This window comes from Leuciscus leuciscus (assembly GCF_965113295.1).
Source record: "Leuciscus leuciscus genome assembly, chromosome: 15".
In the NCBI taxonomy this organism is placed as follows: domain Eukaryota; kingdom Metazoa; phylum Chordata; class Actinopteri; order Cypriniformes; family Leuciscidae; genus Leuciscus; species Leuciscus leuciscus.
In genome coordinates, this window is record NC_138739.1 from 12930399 (window position 1) to 12941059 (window position 10661).

The window sequence follows — 10661 nt, forward strand, 5'->3', positions numbered from 1 at the left end:
TTTTACCATGAAACGTAGGTTATCCACAATTCCCACAATATTTTACTTTTATCCATATAAAGCAGTCGGGTAACTGCGCTCTCAGAATGAAAGTGTTCACTGGGGCGGTGCTCTTTTAAAGGAGCTAATATGTGCCGTTTAGACACTAAATAAAAAAAACACAACAAATTAATTGTGTGTTTGCGCACACTTGGTGAATGAAGTTCATTCTGATTCTGATTCTAATATGAACCTTTATGGGGTAAAAAGATACAGATTTTTATTGACTTGATTAAAATATAAAATATGAATACATTAAGAACAATAGAAGTCTAAACAAGGGCCAGATGACCTATAACATTATGCAAATGCAGCGAGTGATGAGTGTTAAACGGTGGGAGGATTCACACACCAGTTCTGCTGTCACATCACATGCTGAACAACTGAAGAAAATGTCTCGCATGTTTGTTTTCTGTTTGTGCAGCTGGAGTCTGACTGGTAAGTTATAAAGAAAATGTGTATGTTTTTTTTTTTTTTCGTTTTTTTTTTTTTTTTAGGAAAAGCATGTCTGCTACTGTTCAACTTAGGTTATTTTCATATAAGTTGAACTAATACACAACCTTATAGTGCAGACTAGATAGTGATCTAAATCTTGTTTTAAAAATAGCGATTTTTGATGCTATCATAGAAATGCCCCAATCACTCCCATTCAAAAAGCAATCTGACCGAAAATGAAAATACGGTCAGTCTTAAAAGTGGCGTTTCCATTCGCTTTTAAACGAATGTTCGCCTCGGGTAGATTAACAAAAAGACCCTAGGTTGCATTTTGGCGAGAGTTAACCTTTAAAATTGACAATTTGTGTTTTCTCTGCTTTATTCTGACAGTTTCTCTGTACGGTAGCGGTTTATAGACATTTTACATTGTGTTTCTGCTGATGCTCTGGATGTTCTCAACTTCAGCTGACTTTGTAAAACCATCATGAGCCTTAATCTCTAAATTCTGTTTGTTCTCCAGGTGTGTTTGGTGATTCAGTGACAGTGATGGAGGGAGATTCTGTCACTCTAAACACTGATCTTACTGAAATACATGAAAGGGACGACATACTGTGGAAATTTGGAGCTAACAACTCTCTCATAGCTAAAATCAAAAAGAAGAAGCAAATCTTCTCCACATATGATGATGTTCCTGATGGGAGATTCAGAGACAGACTGAAGCTGGACGATCAAACTGGATCTCTGACCATCACAAACACCACAACTGAACATACCGGAGATTATCAACTAGTGATAAGTGCAGGGGAACTGACATCAAAAACATTCAGTGTTTCTGTCTATGGTGAGTCGAGACGTCATTTGCCCAAATGTTCATATTCTTGTTGTTACTGCAACTATTTACATTATAAAATTATTTCAGTGTGTGGGATGACAAACGCACTCATTAACTTTATTAGATTTATCCATATTCCTTATTATTCTCTCATGTTTTCCAGCTCGTCTGCCTGTGCCTGTCATCAGTAACTCTTCACAATGTTCTTCATCATCATCATCATCATGTTCATTGGTGTGTTCATCAGTGTTGAATGTGAGTGATGTGACTCTCTCCTGGTACAAAGGAATCAGTGTATTGTCCAGCATCAGTGTGTGTGATCTCAGCATCAGTCTCTCTCTACCTCTGGAGGTGGAATATCAGGATAAAAACACCTACAGCTGTGTGCTGAACAATCCCATCAGCAACCAGACCACACATCTGGACATCAACACACTCTGTCACACATGTGCAGGTACCACAGCACTGATGATATATGTGTTAAGTGTTTATTTACTGTCCAGGATCGCTGTCGTGAAACACTTAAATGTTTCCCTTACCTAAGAGAACCGTTTAAGAGATTAAATGCAACACCCTTAAGTTATTCTCTTAGGTAAGGGGAAATCGCCCCTTAAGTATCATACTTAAGGGAAAAACTTAAGGTGCTTTATGCAACCAGGCACTGATCTCTGTCTTCTGTTGGAGATCAGACTCACACTCACACTAATGACTGTTCACCTCCTCCTCCAGTCTCAGTGTCTCTGATAGTGTTGATCTCTACTGGATCTCTGATGATTGTTGCTGGATTTTGGATATTCTGGATCTGCAGGAAATGTAGAAAAATTGACAAAGAAGGCAAGTATTACATACAGCTTTTAAACAAACAAATAATAATTTGAAAATATGCTCTAACATTTTTAAATTTTAGCCAAATAATAGTCCTATTTTATCATTTAATTAAAATTATTCTCATAATGTTGTAGTTAACATCCTTTGAAACCAAACTAGCGTGTAGTTATTGTGTTTGACAATTTCTGTTGATTACACTTGTATCAGAATTCATGTCTATTTCTATATAATGACAGAATGTCGCTCTTTACTCGTCTAACTTGCACAAAAAAACAGACTCTGTATTTCTCAAACAGCAACACTGGAAATGCAAAAACAGAAATGTTTATTTTTAATTAAAAGAAGCTGTCTCCATTTTATGAACGTAGCCTTACATGTGCAAAAATGCAGCTGGTGCTCAAATTAAAATATATATATGAATGATGACTTTTGTTGTGCTTGTTGAGCCAAAAAGCTGATTAAATACAAAGAATGTAAAAGACTTTACTTTTGTCAAAAAGTGTAAATGTATGTGATTTATGTGTCTCTCTAAATTTAATGATAAACACTCTTTTGGGAACTTTTTGTGTGTGGAAAAAGTTATAGGTCTAAAGCAAATGAAATTTGTTAATGCCATTTTTAAAAACTGCTGTTAACTTAGAAAGCCCTAATACTGACATATATGTTGTGAAGAATCAGATCTAGTTTTAATCTTGCTGTTTTAATGCATTTATTATTGTTCATACAGTTGAGACTTGTTCAGATGAGATCACTTACGCTGAGACGACATTCTACAAAAGAAACGCACAGAAAACGGTGAGACACTTTATTGTTAATTTGTTGAGTATTTTTATAATTTCAGATCCTGATCAGTGTGCGCTTGTGTTTTTGTTTGTATAATATGGAATCCCATTTCCACCACATAAAGAAAAATTATGAGATTTAAAAGTCAAAATTATCACTTAAAAAGTACAAAAATATCTCAAAGATGAAATTATGAGATTTCAATGTCGAAATTCTGACTTAAAATGGAATGGAATGACATAATTTAGAATTTTTTATCTCATAATTTGACTTTTATCAGAGCATGATTTTTTTTTCTTATGTGGAGGAAATGGGCTTTCATAGTATAATGATCTTTCACATAAACCTCACACTGTTGCAACGCTGCAGATATCTTGTCTTTGGTCTGGGCTTCTGTCATGTACGGTCGTTTTATCCATTACAAGTCTTTAATGGATAATCCACAACATGAAACTCAATGAAAGCAGCAGGCAAGGTAACAACTGTTTACTGACGAGATCGGAAACAACTCAAATGAAACACGAGGACTTAAATACAAGGAACAAACAAAGGGAACTACTTTGGACACAGTTGGACAGAATGACTGATCAAATGAGAAAACATGGTAACAAATGACGAACTCAGACAAGTGATGGAGCAAGATGGAGCGACTGAGTCTGAATATGAGTCTGACCAGGTGTGTGATCACCAGTAAGAGTGGAGTCCGGGGGGATTGGAGCCTCGCTGACATTCCCTTCACAGAGGGTGAGTCAGGGACCTCTGAGAAATGGATTTAGGAAGAGAATTATTCCATGCCCGCGCTGATCCCGCCCAACTCTGAATGCCCCCCATCAGCCTCTCTGCGACGTAGATCCACCTCGGGCCTTCTACCCCTAGATCCCCTGGCTCCGCCTCCAGCCACTGATCCCGTTGCTCCGCCTCGGCTCATTGCCCTGACTTCTCTGCCTTTGCTCCTCCCTCACTCCCTCTGCCCCTCTGCTCCACCAGGTACAAGTCTGTGCGGGACTGTTTTTCCCGTCCCGCTCCCTGATAGGTTCTCTTCCGCTGTTCACCCGCTATTCACTTAGAATAAATTTCCCCTAAAGAAAGAGAGAGTGATTTGGTATAACAAATATATAATGTTGTCTTATCATGATACTGTCAACAACAATCATGTCACCAAGAAAAATCTGTCACTCAAAATTCTAAGCCAAAAAATACGAAAAAACGAAAAGTGACGCAGCGCTTCTCGTCCGGTGTGCGACTGCCTTCAGTCGTCGACATGGTCCTCCCTCCATCGCCGCCGCTGTGGGTTTTCATCCCGGCGAGACTCTCGGGCTCCTCCTCCGGGCTTCTCCCTGGCTCCTCCCACCATCTGCACCTCACTAGTTCCTGTCCTCCACCTCAGCCTCATCCCTCATTGGAACTGTTAGCTCGAGGTCACTCCTTTCCGGGAAGGGGCGTACAGTCACAGTTATGTTCAGTTGGAAGCAAGATTTTTGAAAGGGGGGCGTTCAGGTGTTAATGGGGGGCATTCACGAGTTTAAATATTTAAACGCAAATTTTTGTTAATTTACTTTTATTCATTTTAAGCATTTAGTAATTTATTTGTAATTAACACTTTAAATGGGCTATTTAAAGTGTTAGGACTATGTATATGTTAAATTATGTTGTAAAACATATGCGCAGAGTGTGATGTCATATGACGCGTGTGTGCGTGAAAGAATACATGGATACGCCAACAGCGCTCAAAAAAAAAAAAAAAAGACAAAAAAAGTCCACTGTCAGTGTTGTAGGTAGGCACTAGGCAGGTTTTTTTGTGTTCATTTCTATTGCATTACAATTGAAAGCAGTATCAATAATGTCAAAAATATGATGTGCAGTCAAGTTCGGGTGTGTGTATATGCTGTTGAAATGAGTGTTCTCACCGATACGCTTGTTGTGATTCTTCTTCCAGTTTAATGCGACATGTAGCCTAAGCTATGTATCGTTACTGCAACGACTCTATTATTTTTCCAGTCATAGACCAGCACTTAAGCACTGACTAGAATCAGCATTCACGTGCTCAAAAATGTGTTTCGCGCTGACAATGACCGTCCTTTATTTTTCAGTTCATTTGTTTTACAATATATGGCTATTACTGTCATGGGATTAATATTATAACTATTATAATGTAGTAGTGTAATGTAGACAGACACAACTAAAAGAGGTTTGAATTTTTCTTTGTTTAATTTACACACTGAATGAGTTGGAGCTTTTAATTTTGAACTCTCAAAGTGCACCAGATTGATTGATTTTAACTTTAAAATGCACCCCTTTATGAAAGCCTTATTAGTTCGAAAAACTATATCACTTCACATTTATTATTATTATTATTATCATTATTATTATATCTTGTGTTGTGCATTTTTTTACAGAAAGTTGAAGAGGAGGATCGTGTGGTTTATGCACCAATCGCTATGAGAAGATGATCACAAGATGAGTACAAGACCCAGACTGTGATCATTTCACTAAGAACATCCTGCAACGACTGTCAATGGTTGAGTTTGGGTTTTGAGAATCACCACATGTTTCATTAGGAAATCACAGCAGACATACAGCAGGATCATCCTGAAGGGGTTTAAAGTGTGATATTAACAATGGACTAATTAAATGCTCTCCTAAAATCTTTAAAAGTATTAATCTTAATTATAATACAGGGACTTTAAACTAATCATGTAAATCCTATGACCCATGGGAGCATTTGTATGTGTTACTCTTCAGGTCAAATGTGTAAAACGTAGATACAAACTTCTCGTCAAAAGGAGTCAAAGTGAACCCTGGATGTGGTCTCATTTATTCATTTATACACATCTGCACAGATATGTGGTTTGATCTGTTGGGTAGACAAACAGCTTCTGCATGGGCATGTGTCTCCTGCTGGAGGTCTGTGTTTGATGGCAGTTTGTGAGAGCATCTCTGAGGTGTGAATAGCGTGTTTGTGTGAATACATGTCTGAGGTGTCAGTCTGAGTGAATAGCGTTTCTGTGAAAAGCATGTCGTTGCAGGTGTTTTTTCCATTCCTGCTCACATGAAGTCATTGACTTTTGCTCAACAGAGAAACTATGAACTATCAATGATGATGTCTGACAAACAATGATACTACTGTGAGAAATGAAAATATCACATACTTTGAGTCGGAAATAACTACTGAAACTACTCTCTCAGAAAAAAAGGTACAAAAGCTGTTAATTGGGGGGGTGCTTTCAAAAGGTACCTTATTTACTCCTTAAAGGAATAGTTCACTTTAAAAAGGAAAATTCTGTCATCATTTACTCACCCTCAAGTTGTTTCAGACCTGTATGAATTTCTTTCTTCTGCTGAACACAAAAGAAGATATTTTGAAGAATGTTGGTAATCAAACAGTTGATGAACCCCATTGACTTCCGTAGTATGTTTTACCCTACTATGGAAGTCAATGGAGCTCATTAACTTTTTTACGTGAACTGTTCCTTTATGGGTACATATTAGTATTTAAATGTTTGAAAAGGTACCACCACATTGACCACTTGTACCTTTATTTCTGAGAGTGCAGTTTCAGAAGTTATTTCTAGATCTAGCACCAGTTCTCTCTAAGCAGAACTATTCTTGATAACCTTTTTTCCTTATTGGTCACATCCTGTTTTGTTTTTTTTCTGCCAGTGTCTGGGTCATTTTAAGAATAAATGCAATGTATGACTTACAATGTATGATTTTGTTAATTATTTATTGTGTTTTCATCAATTTTGATGAGAAACTAACTTAATGCTTCTAACAATCTTGATTTTTTTCATTATAGCATAACAGAATGAGATCAAAATCATAATCAGATAGAAAGTCTCACCTTAAGTTTCCTTGATAGTGGTAAAGTCCAGATGCAGTGATGAGGACAGCTCAAGATATCCACTCCTGCTCCAGTTCCAGTTTTGTAACCGCCACCTGCAGATGATGAATCAGGGAACAAAACACTAGTGTGGGTTAAGGAGTGTTAATCCTTTAATCCTATTAACATTTTTTTTTTTTGTATCTATTAGATATATATATATATATATATATATATATATATATATATATGTATGTATGTATGTATGTATGTTTTGTTTAACATATTTCATTATGCATTATGCTAATATGTAGTGACAGTGTTCTGGTGGATGTGAGTTGGCTACCTGTTTAGTGGCCTACCTAGGGTGCTCTGAGTGGTTGTTTACTAGTCAAAGTGCCCACATCTCTGTGCTTTTCTCAGTCTCTGTGATCTTCTGGTTTGATGTCTCGGTTCCCTCCTGCAATGTGTGTCTGAGACTGAGGGACTTTTCACCTGATTCATCATCTTCATTCAGGTGAAAATCTTAAGTCTGGTCACTTAAAATAATTGCACATCTCAACAACAACACACATTATTTTAGGAATCATTCATGTCCGGAGCACAGGACTGAAATTGTTTCACACACTGATGAAGTAAGAAAATGGATCCCGCTCAAAGACGCTAATATTAACTACGATGTCACTAAGATAACGTCACGTGACCATCGCAGCACATGGAGATGTAGCATACACAAAAACATTCATTTTGATCAAATAAAAGAGCATAAAACGGTCTAAGTTCTTACTGGATTGTTGACATTGACAATGAATAACTTATTAGCTGCCATGTTCTTCCAAATGTAAATAATATCCTGCATCAAACGTGTGATCCCATCTATTGCTACATCCTCTCTGCATTTCTATCTACGGAAGCGTATTGCATTCACTTGAGAAAAAAAAATCTACTCTGTTTTTCTGAATTAACGAGTTAATTATCTCAGAATTACTAGATAATTTTTCATTAAAAAAAAATGTATTCTGTTTTTCTGAATTAACGAGTTAATTATCTCAGAATTACGAGATAATTTTTCATGAATAAAAGTTTTTGCTCTGTTTTTCTGAATTAATGACTTAATTATCTCAGAATTCTGAGATAATTAAGTCATTAATTCAGAAAAACAGAGCAATTTTTTTAAATGAAAAATGATCTCATAATTCTGAGATAATTAAGTCATTAATTCAGAAAAACAGCAAATATGTTTATTTAAAGAAAAGATTATCTCATAATTTTGAGATAATTAAGTCATTAATTCAGAAAAACAGAGCAAAAACTTTTTATTCATGAAAAATTATCTCGTAATTCTGAGATAATTAACTCGTTAATTCAGAAAAACAGAGCAAAAACTGTTTTTCATGAAAAATTATCTCGTAATTCTGAGATAATTAACTCGTTAATTCAGAAAAACAGAGCAAAAACTTTTTTTTCAAGAAAAATTATCTCATCATTTTGAGATAATTAAGTCATTAATTCAGAAAAACAGAGCAAAAACTTTTTTTTCATGAAAAATTATCTCGTAATTCTGAGATAATTAACTCATTAATTCAGAAAAACAGAGTAGATTTTTTTCCTCAAGTGAATGCACTACGCTTCCGTATCTATCCCAAAGATCCTCAGAAATACAAATATAGCAACACTTGACCACTAGAGGGATTGATCACATTCCCACCCAGAATAAATGTGGTATTTGCTTTGTCAAGCATCATACTAGCCTACTGTTTCTATAAACTGTATTAATAATGTTCACTTCTTGAAAGATCTTCAAAGAGTGTAAAATAAATTCTAAATTAATTTTGTCATTTATTTTTTAAGTAATGTCACTATAATAACTGTTGCTGTTTCCCATGTTATTTATTATTACTATTTGTAAGAACCACATCTCACACTTATCACCTTATTTTTAAGATAAGAGCGGGCACGGGCATTTGTAATTTTAATGTGTCTGACTTCCAAGTTATTTTTAGCTGTATAAAACAGCTTGTTATGCTGCTCGATATTGAAAACTGATGTTTCTAAACATATGTTAATCTATTGTCTTAATTATAAATAAGCTGGTTTACTTTGATATTCTTCAGGGTAGCTGCTAATAAATCGAGGCTAATAAAGTCTTGCACATTCACAGAAAACACCTTACTTCCATGTTGAACAATGAGATGGATACATTGTCTGATATTTTATTAATACATAAAGTGTGTGTATACTACAGGCAGTGTGCATACTGCATTAGACCACCATCTAGTGTCCAAACTAGGAATTCACCATTAAAAGGATGTTCATAAGATGTTTTTAATGCCATTTATCACATGAACATACACATATCTTTCAAGCTGTGGAGGAGTTTGGCAAATGACAGTGAAACATGAAATATTAACACACACACAAAAAAAAGTGTGTTCATCAAGGAACAAAGGGAGGACAAAAAATATCAGCACAAAATGTCCTGTAACTTTATGGGATCTTTACAGCATGTGTGAACACACGTGCAGATTCAGGAAAAACACTGGCAGTGTGAATGAACCAAAATCAAACGATCCAGAACACATAATCAGTGTATTTTCCAGGATCTCTGTGTCAAAGAGGCTTGTGTAAAATATTAACGACACGAGACAATGAAAAAAGAATACAGTAAATACAGAGAGAGAGTAATCAACATAAAACAGAACAGGCAAACAGATACAGTAGGCAAGCAGTGAAACCAAAACAAGTGTTAATAAAACAACAAAACAGAACTTTTTATATTTAAAAAAAGGATTGTAATTATTTAATAATACAAGAATGTATTCCTATAACTGTTATTTTAAAGGATTTTAACATAAATCAAACAAATCATTAATCAGATAAACAAGATATATGAGATCTTGTAAAATAAGCTGTATGTAATACTTGAATGTTTTGCTTTACTATATCCATTGCATTTTCTCCTGTGTTACTGCTATCAGCTGGAGATAAACCTGAATCTGGAACAGATGAAGACAAACAGTCATCATTACAAGAAAGCGACTAATAATCCATCCTGTACGTAATATCTTTGACGGTTTCACTTTATTTCGATAGTCCACTTTAGACATTTATCCACTTTAGACATACATTGACACTTTTGCTGATTTCAGGCTTTGTAAAACCATCAGGAGCCTTAATTTCTAAAATCTGTTTGTTCATCAGGTGTGTTTGGTGATTCAGTGTCAGTGATGGAGGGAGATTCTGTCACTCTAAACACTGATCTTACTGAAATGCATAAATATCATGATATGTGGACATTTGAAGCTGAAACGTCTCTCATAGCTAAAATCAAAAAGAAGCAAATCTTCTCCACATATGATGATGTTCCTGATGGGAGATTCAGAGACAGACTGAAGCTGGATGATCAAACTGGATCTCTGACCATCACACACACCACACTGTTAAATGTCCTGTAGATTTAGCAGGACAGTACTGTAAAAACCTTAATGCTCATTAAAAGAAGAGTGGATCTTTCACATCACATCACAATGAAATGAAATTCAGTTCTGGTTCATGTGTCGTCCAAATACTTGAAATCTCTAGAACACCTTTGTTTTTCATTTCATTCATTCATGAAATTACTTGGCTCAAGGTGATATAATGCTGGGCCCCAGGTTGCTTTAAATAACACTTGTGTTGTTATATATTATTTATCTTGCATTATGTTAGTAATATGACGTGTAATAATAATATACATTTTTGCAGGTCATGCTAATATTACTTCATGTCAATATTTGATTTGAATGAAATTCCCTTACCTATGGAAGGTAAACAATTTTATAAAGTAAAGTGATGTCATTATTTTAGTAAAATGTGGGTCCAGAAGCAAAACCACTGAGAACCACTGACAGAGGTTACGTTTTTTGTTGTTGTTGTTGTTTTTTA

The 10661-nt window shown here is 35.5% G+C and overlaps 1 long non-coding RNA gene across 1 annotated transcript; it reads right to left on the reverse strand.

Annotated features, from left to right (window-relative positions):
• Window positions 1-5323: 5323 nt before the first annotated feature.
• LOC309476426 lies at window positions 5324-9116 on the reverse strand. Its single transcript, XR_014198133.1, has 3 exons — window positions 8365-9116; window positions 7100-7628; window positions 5324-6853 (listed from the first exon to the last, which is right to left on the reverse strand). It is a non-coding gene; the product is annotated as an uncharacterized lncRNA (long non-coding RNA).
• Between the last annotated feature and the right edge of the window lie 1545 nt (window positions 9117-10661).